At 38.5% G+C, this 15,137-nt stretch overlaps 1 pseudogene; it reads right to left on the reverse strand.

Moving 5' to 3' along the window:
* Window positions 1-7,717: 7,717 nt before the first annotated feature.
* Window positions 7,718-8,639, reverse strand: LOC101107400 (olfactory receptor 8B3-like; annotated as a pseudogene).
* Between the last annotated feature and the right edge of the window lie 6,498 nt (window positions 8,640-15,137).

The raw sequence follows: 15,137 nt of genomic DNA on the forward strand, positions 1-15,137 counted from the left end.
ATAGACCAGTGTCATGGTCTCATATTGGAAGTAAAAGTTTGCTTTGCTGAGATACACAATGTTTTAGTTTTATTGTTCAAATTTTTGGAAATTCAATGTAATTTCCCCATACAATAATTTCCTCAAGTTTTCTCCAGGCTAACTCCTTTCAGTTTGTGTTATATTGACTATGTATGGAGAAATATCAAGATTAAAGTCAAAGACTTTGAGAATTCAAGAAGCTCCAGTGTGGTACAAAAAAATACAGACAACAACAAGGACAATTATGATGGCAATCACAGAATAATAACGTTATTATTGAGATAGTATAAAAAAATCAAACACTGTGCCCAGCACTTTATATTATGTAACTGTCTTTAATATTTATGCTAGTCTCTCAAGGCAAGCCCTAATATTGTTTCCGTTTGAAAGATGAGTCAATTGAAGCTCAGTTTACTTAGAGGAAATGCACACAGTCCCAAACATAATAAAGACAGAGGCTAGAATGTCTGGCTTCAGGAACTGTGATTTTACTCAAAGTAGTATATTGCCTCCAGGTAATTGTGGGTATGTGTAAGGCCCTCTCAGCAATTTTCTTCTACACATTAAGCTTCTACCTTTCCTGTGAGATTGTATTACTTTCAGCTAGATCTCTCCAATGCTATTTTCACTTTCATTTCATTTGATATAATGAAAATAATAAAAATATTTCAAACCTGTGTTGATCAAACAAAAAGACCAAATGGAAAGTTACTGCAGAAACTTATGATAAGATTCATCAACAAGATTCTAATGATCATGTTCAATACCAACAATTTTTATAGAAGCAGACCAACACATTTTTATCTCTATACCATTAATGCTATACTGCTTATATAATAAACACGGGTTTCCCTGGTGGCTCAGCAGTAAAGAATTCAGCTGCTGATGCGGAAGACTCGGCTTCACTTCTTGGGAGGAGAACATCCCCTGGAGGAGGAAATGACAACCCACTCCAATATTCTTGCCTCGGAAATCTCATGGACAGAGGACCCTGGCAGGCTACAGTTCATGGAGTTGCAAAGAGTCTGACAGGACTTTGCCACTGCTGCTGCTGCTAATTTGCTTCAGTCATGTCCGACTCTGTGCGACCCCATAGACGGCACCCCACCAGGCTCCCCCATCCCTGGGATTCTCCAGGCAAGAACACTGGAGTGGGTTGCCATTTCCTTCTCCAATGCATGAAAGTAAAAAGTGAAAGTGAAGTTGCTCAGTCGTGTCTGACTCTTCGTGACCCCATGGACTGAAGCCCACCAGGCTCCTCTGTCCATGGGATTTTCCAGGCAAGAGTACTGGAGTGGGGTGCCATTGCCTTCTCTGGGACTTTGCCACTAACTGCAACAAATTTATGTATTAACTACACAGAACAGCCCTAAATTCCGTAAGTTGTATCACTTTCATGCAGTTCATGGTCTTTCGTCATACAAGTTATACATAATTGCCATTTCTTGTCAGTTTTATCTTGGAAACATCTTGTTCATATTGCTCCTTTTTCTGCTTCTGAGAATTTAACATCTGGTAACTATAGATTCACATAAAATTTTAAATATTCAATGGACACATGTCTGAGCAAGCTCTGGGAGATGGTGAAGGACAGGAAGGCCTGGCATGCTGCAGTCCATGGGGTCACAAAGAGTTCTCTAATTAAAAATAATAAAAAGCCTTATGTAATATGAAAAGAGAAGTATCCCCTGTTTACCATTAACTTAAGCATAGTGATATATAACATACTTTATGTCTAGGCAATAGGATTGTGCACTAATTTTTCTCTCTCCACAGACTGGTGGAAATTCTTAATTGGATTGGGAAAGAGAAGACTCTCTTCCCTGGACTGGTCTGGTTAACTTTATATGTGTTCACTTTCCTCTTCTGGTTTCTTCTATGTGACGCATTCTGTCCAAAGATTATTTCACATACTTGGGCCTTTCTTTCTTCTCAGTCTTCATATGTGGATTAAGTTAATGTTCAGGAGAGCACTGGTCAATGTTTTATAACCTTATCATGAAATTTAACATAAATTAATATATAAAGTATATGAAAATACTTGCATGCCCTGCAGAAGATATTTTGATTTCACAAAACAGAAGATTTGAAGGCCACCTGTGTATGTCTATCTCTGTGTTTGTTTATAGGGAGGTTGTGTAAAAGAGTGGGGGACGGAGTTAATAAAATTAGTAAATTTTCTTTCTGGTTTTTGTAACTACCCAGACAGCCCATGCTTTCACACTGATTTGGGTGGAGGGGAGGGGAGGAAAAAAGTGTTAGTCACTCAGTCTCCAACCCTTTGACCCGATGGATTGTAACCTGCCAGGCTCATCTGTCCATGGAATTCTCCAGACAAGAATATTGAAATGGGTTGCTATTTCCTTCTCCAGGGAATCTTCCCAATCCAGGGATCTAACTCGTTATAATCTGAGCCATCAGGGAGAAGCTCTCCTGTTACACAGACACAAGAGAAACTCTCAGCTTGCCTGTTTAACTCTCAGTAGTACAACTTCAATAGAATTATCCTTTCTCTCATAATTTCTTTAGTGCATAACACAAAAATGCAAACCCTATTTTTTTTGAGCCCCCCAAAATAAAGTCTGATGCTGTTTTCACTGGTTCCCCATCTATTCCCATGAAGTGATGGGACCAGATGCCATAATCTTAGTTTTCTGAATGTTGAGTTTTAAGGCAACTTTTTCACTCTCCTCTTTCACTTTTACATGTGTTACACATGTAAACACTCTACCTTGATCCCCTCTTCTTTTTTCAGTGAGGTCCAAACAGACACTTGATGGCTTAGACAGTAAAGAATCTGCCTGCAATGCAGGAGATGCACGTTTGATCCTTGGGTAGGGAAGATCCCTGGAGTAGGGCATGGCAACCCAATCCAGTATTCTTGCCTAGAGAATCTCATGCACAGAGGAGCCTGGCAGGCTATAGTCCATGGGGTCACAAAGAGCTGGACATGACCAAGTGACTAATATGAAGAAATATACAGAGCTTGTGTTGTTAACTAAAAATGAGAACTAAGTTATTTCTTCTAAACTTTTCCAAATGCAAATTACAGTGGTATGCAAATTTTAAAATTATTTTGTCCTTCAGTTCAGTCACTCAGTCATGTCCAACTCTTTGTGACCCCATGAATCTCAGCATGCCAGGCCTCCCTGTCCATCACCAACTTCTGGAGTTCACCCAGACTCGTGTATCGAGTTGGTGATGCCATCCAGCCATCTCATCCTCTGTCATCCCCTTCTCCTCCTGCCCCTAATCCCTCCCAGCATCAGGTTCTTTTCCAATAAGTCAACTCTTCTCATGAGATGGCCAAAGTATTGGAGTTTCAGCTTTAGCATCAGTCCTTCCAATGAACACCCAAGACTGGTCTCCTTTAGGATGGACTGGTTGAATCTCCTTGCAGTTCAAGGGACTCTCAAGAGTCTTCTCCAACACCACAGTTAATACTTTGGTGCTCAGCTTTCTTCGCAGTCCAACTCTCACATCCATACATGACCACTGGAAAAATATAGCCTTGGCTAGATGGACCTTTGTTCTCAAAGGAATATCTGTGCCTTTTAATATGCTATCTAGGTTGGTCATAACTTTCCTTCCAAGGAGTAAGCGTCTTTTAATTTCATGGTTGCAATCACCATCTGCAGTGATTTTGGAGCCCCAAAAAATAAAGTCTGACACTGCTTTCACTGGTTCCCCATCTATTTCCCATGAAGTGATGGGACCAGATGCCATAATCTTAGTTTTCTGGATGTTGAGTTTTAAGGCAACTTTTCACTCTCCTCTTTCACTGTCATCAAGAGGCTTTTTAGTTCCTCTTCACTTTCTGCAATAAGCTTTCTTTAAACTTAGGTTTCATTTTTTCAGATTATTTAAGGTCCTTAAATATACTTCTGCCTCTGAAATATATCTAAATAAGACAATAATAATTACACAATTTGGGGACTTTTGTAGGCATTGCAGAGGTCCATCTATTCCATTATATGTGTTATCACTATTTGAGGTGCCAAAATTTGTTAAAAGATGGCCAAAAATCTTTCATTCAAGAAGCCTCAAAATAAAAATTAAATTTGGTTCCTTTTTAGAAACAATAAGCTTTCTTTAAACTTAGGTTTCATTCTTTCAGATTATTTAAGGACCTTCTCTCAAACAGGCAATGATATATATATATAGACAACACATTATGTACAGGACTGGGTGTGCAAAGGTAAGAAAACCCTTTGCCAAATGAAGTATAATGTGTGAAGTGTTTACAGATGCAAAATGGGATATACTAAGTAGTCATTATAGGACCATCTCAGGCACAAAGGAGAAATAAGTATTCTTGTTCAATAAAGGCTAAAGAGAGAGGAAAATCAAATATTTTCTGATTTGTACTTCTAATGACAAGAGGCAGATAAGACATCCCCAATGACATTATGTCAGTCTAATGTTGCCTAATTTCATCATCTATGAAACAGTCTTCTATTTCCAGAGAGAAAAACATTCAAAATGACAAAGAAAAAAACTCAGGGATATTACTTTTCTTGTTACTAGTATGCAGTTCAGTTCCGTCACTCTTTACAGCCCCATGGACTGCAGCACACCAGGCTTTCTTGTCCATCACCAACTCCTGGAGCTTACTCAAACTCATTTCCATTGTGTCAGTGATGCCATCCAACCATCTCATCCTCTGTTGTTCCCTTCTCCTCCTGCCTTCAATCTTTCCCAGCATCAGGTTCTTTTCAAATGAGTCAATGCTTTGCATCAGGTGGCCAAAGTGTTGGAGTTTCAGCTTCAGCATCATACCTTCCAAGGAATATTTAGGACTGATTTCCTTTAGGATTGACTGGTTGGATCTCTGTGCAGTCCAAGGGACTCTCAAGAGTCTTGTTCAACAACACAGTTCAAAAGCATCAATTCTTTGGTGTTCAGCTTACTTTATAGTCCAACTCTCACATCCATACATGACTACTGGAAAAAACCATAGCTTTGACAAGACAGACCTTTGTTGGCAAAGTAATGTCTATGCTGTCTAGGTTGGTTATAGCTTTTCTTCCAGGGAGCAGGCATCTTTTAATTTCATGGCTGAAGTTACCATCTGCAGTGATTTTAGAGCTCCCCCCACCCCCAAAAAAGTCTCTCACTGTTTCCACTATTTCCCCATCTATTGCCATGAAGTGATGGGACCACATGTCATGATATTAGTTTTCTGAATGTTGAGTTTTAAGGCAACTTTTTCACTCTCCTCTTTCACTTTCATCAAGAGACTCTTTAGTTCTTCACTTTCTGCCATAAGGGTTGTGTCATCTGCATATCTGAGCTAACTGATATTTCTTCCAGCAATTTTGATTCCAGGTTGTGATACATCCAGCTGGCATTTTGCATGATGTACTCAGCATATTAGTTTAAAAAGCAGGATGACAATATACAGCCTTGATGTACTCTTTTCCCGATTAGGAACCAGTCTATTTTTCCATGTCCATTTCTAACTGTTGCTTCTTGATCAGCATACAGATTTCTCAGGAGGCAGGTCTGATGGTCTGGTATTCCCATCTCTTTCAAATTTCCTACAGTTTGTTGTGATCCACACAGTCAAAGGCTTTGGCATAGTCAATAAAGCAGAAGTAGATGTTTTTCTGGAACTCTCTTGCTTTTTCAAAGAGCCAACAGATGTTGACAATTTCATCTCTGATTCCTCTGCCTTTTCTAAATCCTGCTTGATCATCTGGAAGATCACAGTTCACGAACTGGTGAAGCCTTGCTTGGAGAATTTTGAGCATTACTTTGCTAGCATGTGAGATGAGTGCAGTTGTGCAGTAGTCTGAATATTCTTTGATATTGCCTTTCTTTGGGATTGGAATGAAAACTGACTTGTCTAGCCCTGTGACCACTGCTGATTTTTCCAAATTTGCTGGCATATTGAGTGCAACACTTTCACAGCATCATCTTTTAGTATTTGAAATAGGTCAATTGGAATTCCACTACCCCTACAAAATTTGTTTGTAGTGATGCTTACTAAGGCCCTCTTGACATCACATTCCAGGATCTCTGCCTCTAAGTGAATGATCACACTACTGCGGTTATCTGAGTCATGAAGATCTTTTTTGTATAGTTCTTTTGTGTATTCTTGCCACCTCTTCTAAATGTCTTCTGCTTCTGTTAGTCCATACAATTTCTGTCCTTTATTGTGCCCATCTTTTCTTGAAATATTCCCTTGATAGCTCCACTTTTCTTGAAGAGATCTCTATTCTTTCCCATTGTTGTTTTCCTCTATTTCTTTGCATCAATCGCTGAGGAAGGCTTTCTAATCTCTTCTTGCTATTCTTTGGAACTCTGCATTCAGATGCTTATATCTTTCCTTTTCTCCTTTGCCTTTAGCTTCTCTTCTTTTCACAGCTACTTGTAAGGCCTACTCAGATAACCATTTTGCCTTTTTGCATTTCTTTTTCTTGGGGATGGCCTTGATCACTGCCTCCTGTATGGTTTCATGGACCTCCATCCATAGTTCTTCAGGCACTCTGTCTATCAGCTCTAAACCCTTGAATCTATTTGTCACTTCCACTGTATAATTTTAAGGTATTTGATTTAGGTCATACTTGAATGGTTTAGTGGTTTTCCCTACTTTCTTCAATTTAAGTCTGAATTTGGCAATAGGGAGATCATGATCTGAGGAACAGTCAGCTCCTGGTCTTGTTTTGGCTGACTGTATAGAGCTTCTGGATCTTTGGTTGCAAAGAATATAATCATTCTGATTTTGGTAGTGACCATCTGGTGATGTCCATGAGTAGCATCTTCTTTTGTGTTGTTGGAAGAGGGAGAGTTTTCTTGGCAAAACTCTATTTGCCTTTGCCCTGCTTCATTCCGCATTCCAAGGCCAAATTTGCAGGTTAATCCAGATATTTCTTAACTTCCTACATTTCATTCCAGTCCCCTATAATGAAAAGGACATCCTTTTTTGGGTGTTAGTTCTAGAAGGTCTTGTAGGTCTTCATTGAACTGTTCAACTTCAGCTTCTTCAGCATTACTGGTTGGGGCATAGACTTGGATAACTGTGATATTGAATGGTTTGCCTTGGAAATGAACAGAGATCATTTCATTGTTTTTGAGATTGCATCCAAGTACTGCATTTCTGACTCTTTTGTTGACTATGAGGGCTACTCCATTTTTTCTAATAGATTCTTGCCCACAGTAGTAGATATAATGGTTGTCTGTGTTAAATTCACCCATTCCAGTCCATTTAAGTTTGCTTGTTCCTAAAATATCGATGTTCACTCTTTCCATCTACCTTTTGACCACTTCCAATTTACCTTGATTCATGGACCTAACATTTGAGGTTCCTATGGAATATTGTTCCTTACAGCACCAGACTTTACTTTCATCACCAGTCACATTCACAACTGAGTGTTATTATTTACTTTGGCTCCATCTCTTTATTCTTTCTGGAGTTATTTTTCCACTGTTCTCTGGTATCATATTGAGCACCTACTGACCTGGGGAGTTCATCTCCCACTTACTAGTATAGTAAGTGGGAAATGAGGAAAGGAAATTGTGCATATGATGTGAAAAGAGAGAAGACCTATGCTACAAAAACTGAAAATAAATTGAGAAGGTTCAAATTTTCCTCAAGATAGTGAGAAAGAAATAAGATTGTCAATAAAATTATTTTAATTAAACACAGAACCTTCCTGCCCTGTGACTAATTGCACAGAGAGATAGTTTCTAATCAAGTCGGTCTCCTGCTCGGATTTTTTCTCAGAGCAGTTTTCACATCTTTATTTCTCAAGCTGTAGATTAAGGGATTCATCATGGCAACCACAGTGGTGTGAAAGAGAGAAGAGATCTTTCTCATTCATAGACCCAGCAGAAGATTGTTTGAGATACATAAATATACATCATGCAAAGATCAGAGAAACAGCAATGATGCGGGAACTGCAGTTATTGAAGACTTTCTTCCTTCTGTGGAGCATATGTGGAAGATGTTGGTGAGGATGAGAGGGTGAGAGACAAAGATGTTGAGATTGGGTGCAATGATGTTAGTGCCTGCCACAGTGAAAAAAGTTCCAGGTCGTTGATGTAGGTATTTGTGCAGGAGAGCTGGAAGAGAGGGTGGATGTCACAGAAGAAATGGTTGATGATGTTTGCATCTTAGAAGGTCAGTCTCAACATGCATTCAGTGTGAGCCACGGCACAAGAAAATGCCACCAAGTAGGAACCAAGTATAAGGCTGGAACATATTTTAGAGGACATAACAACATTATACAAAAGTGATTGCAGATGGCCACATAGTGATCATAGGCCATTGATATCAGCACATAGATCTCAGAAATACTACAACAACAAAACAGAAAAAGTAAAGCTGAATCATGCACCCTATGTAAGAAATAATATTCTACAAAGTTAATCACCATTTTGGGTATAAACACAGAAGAATAACAGAGATCTATGAAGGACAAGTTAAAGAGGAAAAAGTACATGGGGGTGTGTAGGTGTGAACTTATCCCAATTAGAGTTATCAGCCCCAAATTTCCCATCACAATGACCATATACATAACCAGAAACAGGAAAAATAGGGGAAGCTGGAGATCTGTGTGGTCTGTTAATCCCAACAGCGTGAATTCGGTCACAAAAGAGTAATTTCCAATCATTCTTCTCTAAAGGAATCTGTGGACTCATGAGAAATGAGTAGCATTAGAAAACAACTCAGTTCTTCTCATAATATTTCATCCTACAGCAGAGTGTATACACTGGCAATGCATGAGCTTAGACCCTACCTAGACCCATGGAGTTTACCTTTACCATTATCATGATACAGAGTGAAATGGACTTTCACTTTATCAGAGCTTTTGTAAGCTGATATAACAAAGACATCACAAACTTAGACTATAGTGGGAAGACCACAGGCAAAGATGACACTGGAAAAACCAAGGGAGAAGAACTGTTGATCAGGACAGGGGTGTATTACTTTCCTCTCAACGTTTCCTCATTCACTTCAACCCTTCCCTCACCAGGAAAATTGGAGGCAGTGTTCCTAGCAACCTGTTGCTAGCTTCCAATGCAGATTAGTCTTGACTGGTAGGAACCAAGAATTCTGCTTCTAATACAAAATGTAGGCACCAGAATCTTCATGAGGTTAAGTTACTTCCCCTGCCAGAGAGTAAAATCTACAAAGGTAGAAGACTGAGAGTTCCACCTACTTAGGGGAGACTTCCTGATTGATATACTCTTTGAGCCCCTGAATGACTCTGAATATTCTCTGACCAATCCCCTGAAGAGATTTTCCCACAAACTTCACTTGAGTCTCAGAACTACACAAAATGGGAGAGAATGGGCATATTTGCATCCCTGGATTTTCATCTCAAAACAAGGATTATATGCTGTAAATTGAATTCAGAAACTTACCCTCCTTAGTTCAGAAAACCTCAGGGCTGGCTCTCTTATCAGTGGTCTCTACCCAGTTGATCCTGGAAATTCATTTTCAGATTGTTGAGGCTTAATTCCTTTGATTCTAAGGGAGAGAGCCTAGACTTATGTCAACATATTCCTTGGAAATTTTTCCTAACTAATATAAAATCTGATAATTATTTTCAGTCCTTTCAAGCAGCGGGGGGGGGGGGGGGGGGGGAGCCTTTTTATTATTATACTTGCTACCTGGTTAGACACAGAAGATTTAATGATGTGATGCATTTGGTTAAAAATAGGCTAGAAGCTTGTTCAGTCTTTTCTCCAGGGTGTAGATTATATGCATAAATGAGAATAAGGCAATTATATATCTTGGATCATGACTTGTCTTTTGTTTCTTGTGGGCTCACTGCTTTACTCCTCTTCATTTTAGGTATTGTACATCCCTCAGTGTAGATCTGAAGTAAATTCTCATCTCCTCAGTATGCTCATCTCTGAAGGAAAAGCTACTAAATTATTTAATTCCCTCTTTATTCCCATTTCCCAAATTTATATATTTTCTGTAAGGCTCTTATTTCCAGGTTTCCTTATTTCTTTATCTGAAAATTTTCAACTCATTTCAGTGCTTCTCTCTCTAGAATATCTCTGAAATAATTTGCAATGTTGCATATTCCTTCTATGGGGCTTCCCCAGTGGCTCAGTGGTAAAGAAACTGCCCACCAATTCAAGAGACACAGGTTTGATCCCTGGGTCAGAAGATCTCCTTGGAAGGAAATGGCAACCTATTCAAGTATTCTTACCTGGAAATCCCCCTATTCGAGTATTCTTATCTGGAAATCCCATGAACAGAGGAGCCTGGTGGTTTACAGTCCATGGTGTCACAAAGAGTCAGACATGGCTTAGCAGCTCAACATTTTCCTTCTATAGTTTATACTCTTAAAAACACTTACTTGAAATTTCTACCTGATTCTCCCACTGGGTCATTTTCTGTAACATTTCAGTAACTAAAGTTATCAATTTCTTCTCATCACAGAAAAGAGTAGGGACTATGGAGTTGGAATGTTGTGAATCTTAATTTCCTACTCACAAACTATAACTCTTTGGGCAAGTGACTTCCCTTTCTGTTCATCCTGTAAAATAATGTTGGTAGAGATAGTCTCTCTTTCATTGGGCTAGGGTGTTAATTAAATGAAAGAAGCCCAAGTGAACTGGTTGAGAAAGTATCTGGAATATGGTAAATAGTCAATAAATGTCAGTTGTCATTATCTGTACTCATAAATGCCACTAGATTCTCCACTGTAACATTCATCAGACTTTTTTGCCCCCTAAATATCTGTGTTTCTCTAGAAACAGTAAATTTTATAAGGAAAAACATTTCTTCTATTTTGTTTACTATATGGTTTCTAGATCTAAGACAATGCAGATTACACAGAAGAAACTCAATAAATATTTCTGAAAATCATGTTATTTTTCTCCAACAACCATTAGAACATATTCAACATTTTTCTTACACCAAATCACAGCATCTGCAACTACAATGACCTTCACCCATGTCCCTTAGCTATCACACAACTTCTGGCTTTTCCCTAGTGGCTCAGACGGTAAAGTGTCTGCCCACAATGCGGGAGACCCAGGTTCGATTCCTGGGTCGGGAAGATCCCCTGGAGAAGGAAATGGCAACCCACTCCAGTACTCTTGCCTGGAAAATTCCATGGATGGAGGAGCCTCATGGGCTACAGTCCACGGGGTCGCAAAGAGTAGGGCACGACTGAGCGACTTCACTTCACTTCATTGTAATATTGAACTTTAGTGGCTTCTAATGATTATATTAGCATTTTCCAACATACTCTTATTTAGCCATAAAGTTTGTCATTAAACTCACTCTTATTTAGCCATAAAGACTGAAGTCTGAAATCATTGCTCTATCCCTCTCTAGTTCAAGTACCTTCTATGGTTATGAGAAGGTAACAGGCAGAAAGGCCAGGGGACTCCAAACGGAGGAAATAGGCTGCAAGTGTCACATTTTTAAATCTCTCTTATAAGCGGTAGGAGGAAACAAACTAGTGTTATGTTTTTTCACCTTTCTGTATACAAATATAAAAAAGAGGTTTCTCTTAAAATTTTATGTTGCCATAATGACAGCTGGTTCCACCTGAACTTAACTTGTCTCAAACCTTAAGTTAACCGATGCATTTTTCTTATGGAAATATTTGTCTTTAGTCAGTTCAGTAATTGTGTCTGATTCTTTGCGAACCTATGAATTGCAAAGATTCAGCCAGGCCTCTCTGTCCATCACAAACTCCTAGAGTTCACCCAAATTCAAGTGCATCGAGTTGGTAATGCCATCCAGCCATCTCATCCTCTGTCATCCCTTTCTCCTCCTGCCCCCAATCCCTCCCAGCATCAGAGTCTTTTCCAATGAGTCAATTCTTCACATGAGGTGGCCAAAGTACTGGAGTTTCAGCTTTAGCATCAGTCCTTCCAATGAACACCCAGGACTGATCTTAAGAGTGGACTGGCTGGATCTCCTTGCAGTCCAAGGGACTCTCAAGAGTCTTCTCCCACACCACAGCTCAAAAGCATTAATTCTTCGGCCCTCAGCTGCTAATATACTATGTATTTACTCTGTTTTCAAGTTGGTTCCCAGAGAAGGCAATGGCACCCCACTCCAGTACTCTTGCCTGGAACATTCCATGGACAGAGGAGCCTGGTGGGCTGAAGTCCATGGGGTTGCTGGAAGTCGGACATGACTGAGCAACTTCACTTTCACTTTTCACTTTCCTGCATTGGAGAAGGGAAATGGCAACCCACTCCAGTGTTCTTGCCTGAAGAATCCCAGGGACGGTGGAGACTTGTGGGCTGCTGTCTATGGGGTCACACAGAGCTGGACACGACTGAAGCGAATTAGCAGCAGCAGAAGCAGCAGCAGCAGCAGCAGCAGCAGCAGCAGCAGCAAGTTGGTTCCACCTGACAAACCAATATGTTATACTCATATATTGTTCTCCTAATCTGTGTTAATTAAACTACATATTTGTATGGAAATCTGCCTTTCTTCAAGATTCATGTCAATCATTTTATGGCCTGGGATGCCAATGTTGTCTCAATGCATGTTGTGGGTGAGGGCCCTGTTGCCATTCTCTAAGTTTTGAGATATTTCCTTTCTTCAATTAGCAGATTGCCTGTAGCTATATAACATCAGGCTAAAGACTAGCAAGGGGTACTCTTTTGCCCCCTTCTGATGTCCATGTCAGAAGCTTTCTCTATCTCTTTTATAGTTTAATAAAACTTTATTACACAAAAGCTCTGAGCAATCAAGCCTTGTCTCTGGCCTCGAATTGAATTCTCCTCCGGAGGCCAAGAATCCTGGTGTCTTTTGTGATTCAGCAACAACCTTTCAGTTCTCCATTACTCACTTGAAAATTCAAGCAATATAATAAAAATAAACTTCTCAAAAATTATGATTAAATCTTGGTTAAAACTAAATAAGAAATTGAGTCGCAGTTACCTTTGATGAGAAGCTATAAAAAGACCAGTTTGATTTATGAAGTACTTTGCACAAATTAGCTATTGTTCAAAATTTAACCTTTTCAAAAACCTAAAAAAAGAAAATTGGAGAATGTTTACTTTTCTGAGACAATGCAATTGCTTTGGGAAGTTCAACCTATTTTAGAAATATATATGTGTTTGTATGTGAAAAATAAACATTTATAAGTCTATATACACACATTGCTTACATTTAATGTAAGGAGGGGAAGATTATAATTTTACAATTTCTTATTACTAGAAAAGCATCAAACTCTCAAAAAAATCTTCAAATTGTTAAGAAAAAAGTAGTTTCCCCACTCACAAAACAGTAACTTTTGCTACCAAAATTAAGTGATTTGTTTTTATTTATTTTCATAACAACTCTTAAGAGAGGGAAGGAAAAGACCAACAGGCACTGACTTTCTAGTGAATAAAAATTAAGAGTATGCCATTTAAAATTTTGTTTTTTTCTGAAATTTTTCCATAGCTCCCTATCTCTTGTTTCGAATCTTTCTAATATATTGTATAATATTTAAATCTACTAGTCTAGCTAAATTAGGTAAGAGAAGGTATGATTCATGATGTAGCATTTTGGAAAAGAATCCAACGTAAAGAAAAAATTACTAATTATATGAACAGAGGTTAGAAATGCCCCCCAGGAAACTTCAAAAATGCTTATGTTATTAATATTAAATAAGAGACACTAGGCTCTCTTCAGGGAAATCCTTGTACCAGTCCTGGCTCTCCATCTCAAAGAAAGTCTGATTATACACAGTAAAGATCCCAATGGAAGTTATGATGTATTAAAAGCTGACTAAGCTGACTGTGTTTCTCAGACCCTAAGTAAAGATAATCAAGCAGAAAAAGGACCTATCAATCCATGATTCATATGATCAGTGCTCACTTTTCATGTCATCTTCAGGACCAAGTGACCATATCTGAGTGCCGTTTCATTTCCTCAAAAAAATTCCATAGCCAGAAATTTCTGAACAGATGAAAGAATGAAAAATAGGATGCAGAAATGTGTCTTAACAAATCCCACAGTGTAACAGTACATGTATTATTTGAACAGTGCATTAATCTGGAGTTTATGCTATTTAAGATATCAACTATCCTATCAATGAACCACTTACAGGAAAAGTTTCTTGCCTCTGAGATCTGTTAGATCATGAATTCTCCAAACAGTCTACAACATAATAGATGATAGATGAGAAAAAAGAACATTGGGTCTAAAGATCTTTTTCCTAAAGTGGAAAAGAAAGCCTTACTAATTTCATCTGTCCTAAAAGTAACAATCTTCTTCTGAATGAAAGCTACCACAGTGTGAAAAATCAACCTCTGATAACTCTTCCTGTGAATTAAGGAGGAATGCTATTTGTCTCTGAGTAGGTCCTTGTCAGAGAATGGGGATTTTATCATTTGGAAATGTTTTGGAAGAATTTTAAAATGTTATCAAGATAATCTAAGTAACCAGCTCCCATTGGTGGGAATTTTTGACTTGGATAAGATTTGAAATATTTAAGAAAAAAATTGTCTTTAGGAATTTCCCAGATGAGGGCTTTTAAGAAAAATACTAAAAATCAGATTATGACCCAGGAAATATACACCCAACATTTTTAATTGCAGAAAACTATAACACTAAGGGAGAACAAATTGGCAATTATTTTACAATCTACTTTCATTTCATCTTATCTCACTTTGAGAAGACTGAGTTCTTTGGAGGAATGTTGATAGGTAAGGAAAACTTTCAAACTCATTCTATGAGGCCACTAAGACCTACTACCAAAGCTAGACAAAGATACCACACACACAAAAAGAAAACTATAGGCCAATATTATTGATGAAAAATAGATGCAATAATTATCAACACAATCCTAGCAATCTGAATCCAACAATACTTTAAAAGGTCATACACCATGATCAAGTGGGATTCTTCCCAGGGAAGCAAGGATTTTTCAATATCCACAAATCAGCAATGTGATACACTACATTAACAAATTGAAGAATAAAAACAATATGATCATCTCATTAGATGCACAATAAACTTTTGACAAAGTTCAGCACCCATTTATGATTAAAAAATAGAAATAAAACCTCTCCAGAAAGTGGGCATGGAGGGTACATACCTCAACATAATAAAGGCCATATGCAACAAATTTCTGGCAACCCACTCCAGTATTCCTGCCTGGAAAATTTAATGGACAGAGGAGTCAGTAAGC

Source organism: Ovis aries, chromosome 21 (assembly GCF_016772045.2).
Source record: "Ovis aries strain OAR_USU_Benz2616 breed Rambouillet chromosome 21, ARS-UI_Ramb_v3.0, whole genome shotgun sequence".
Lineage (NCBI taxonomy): Eukaryota > Metazoa > Chordata > Mammalia > Artiodactyla > Bovidae > Ovis > Ovis aries.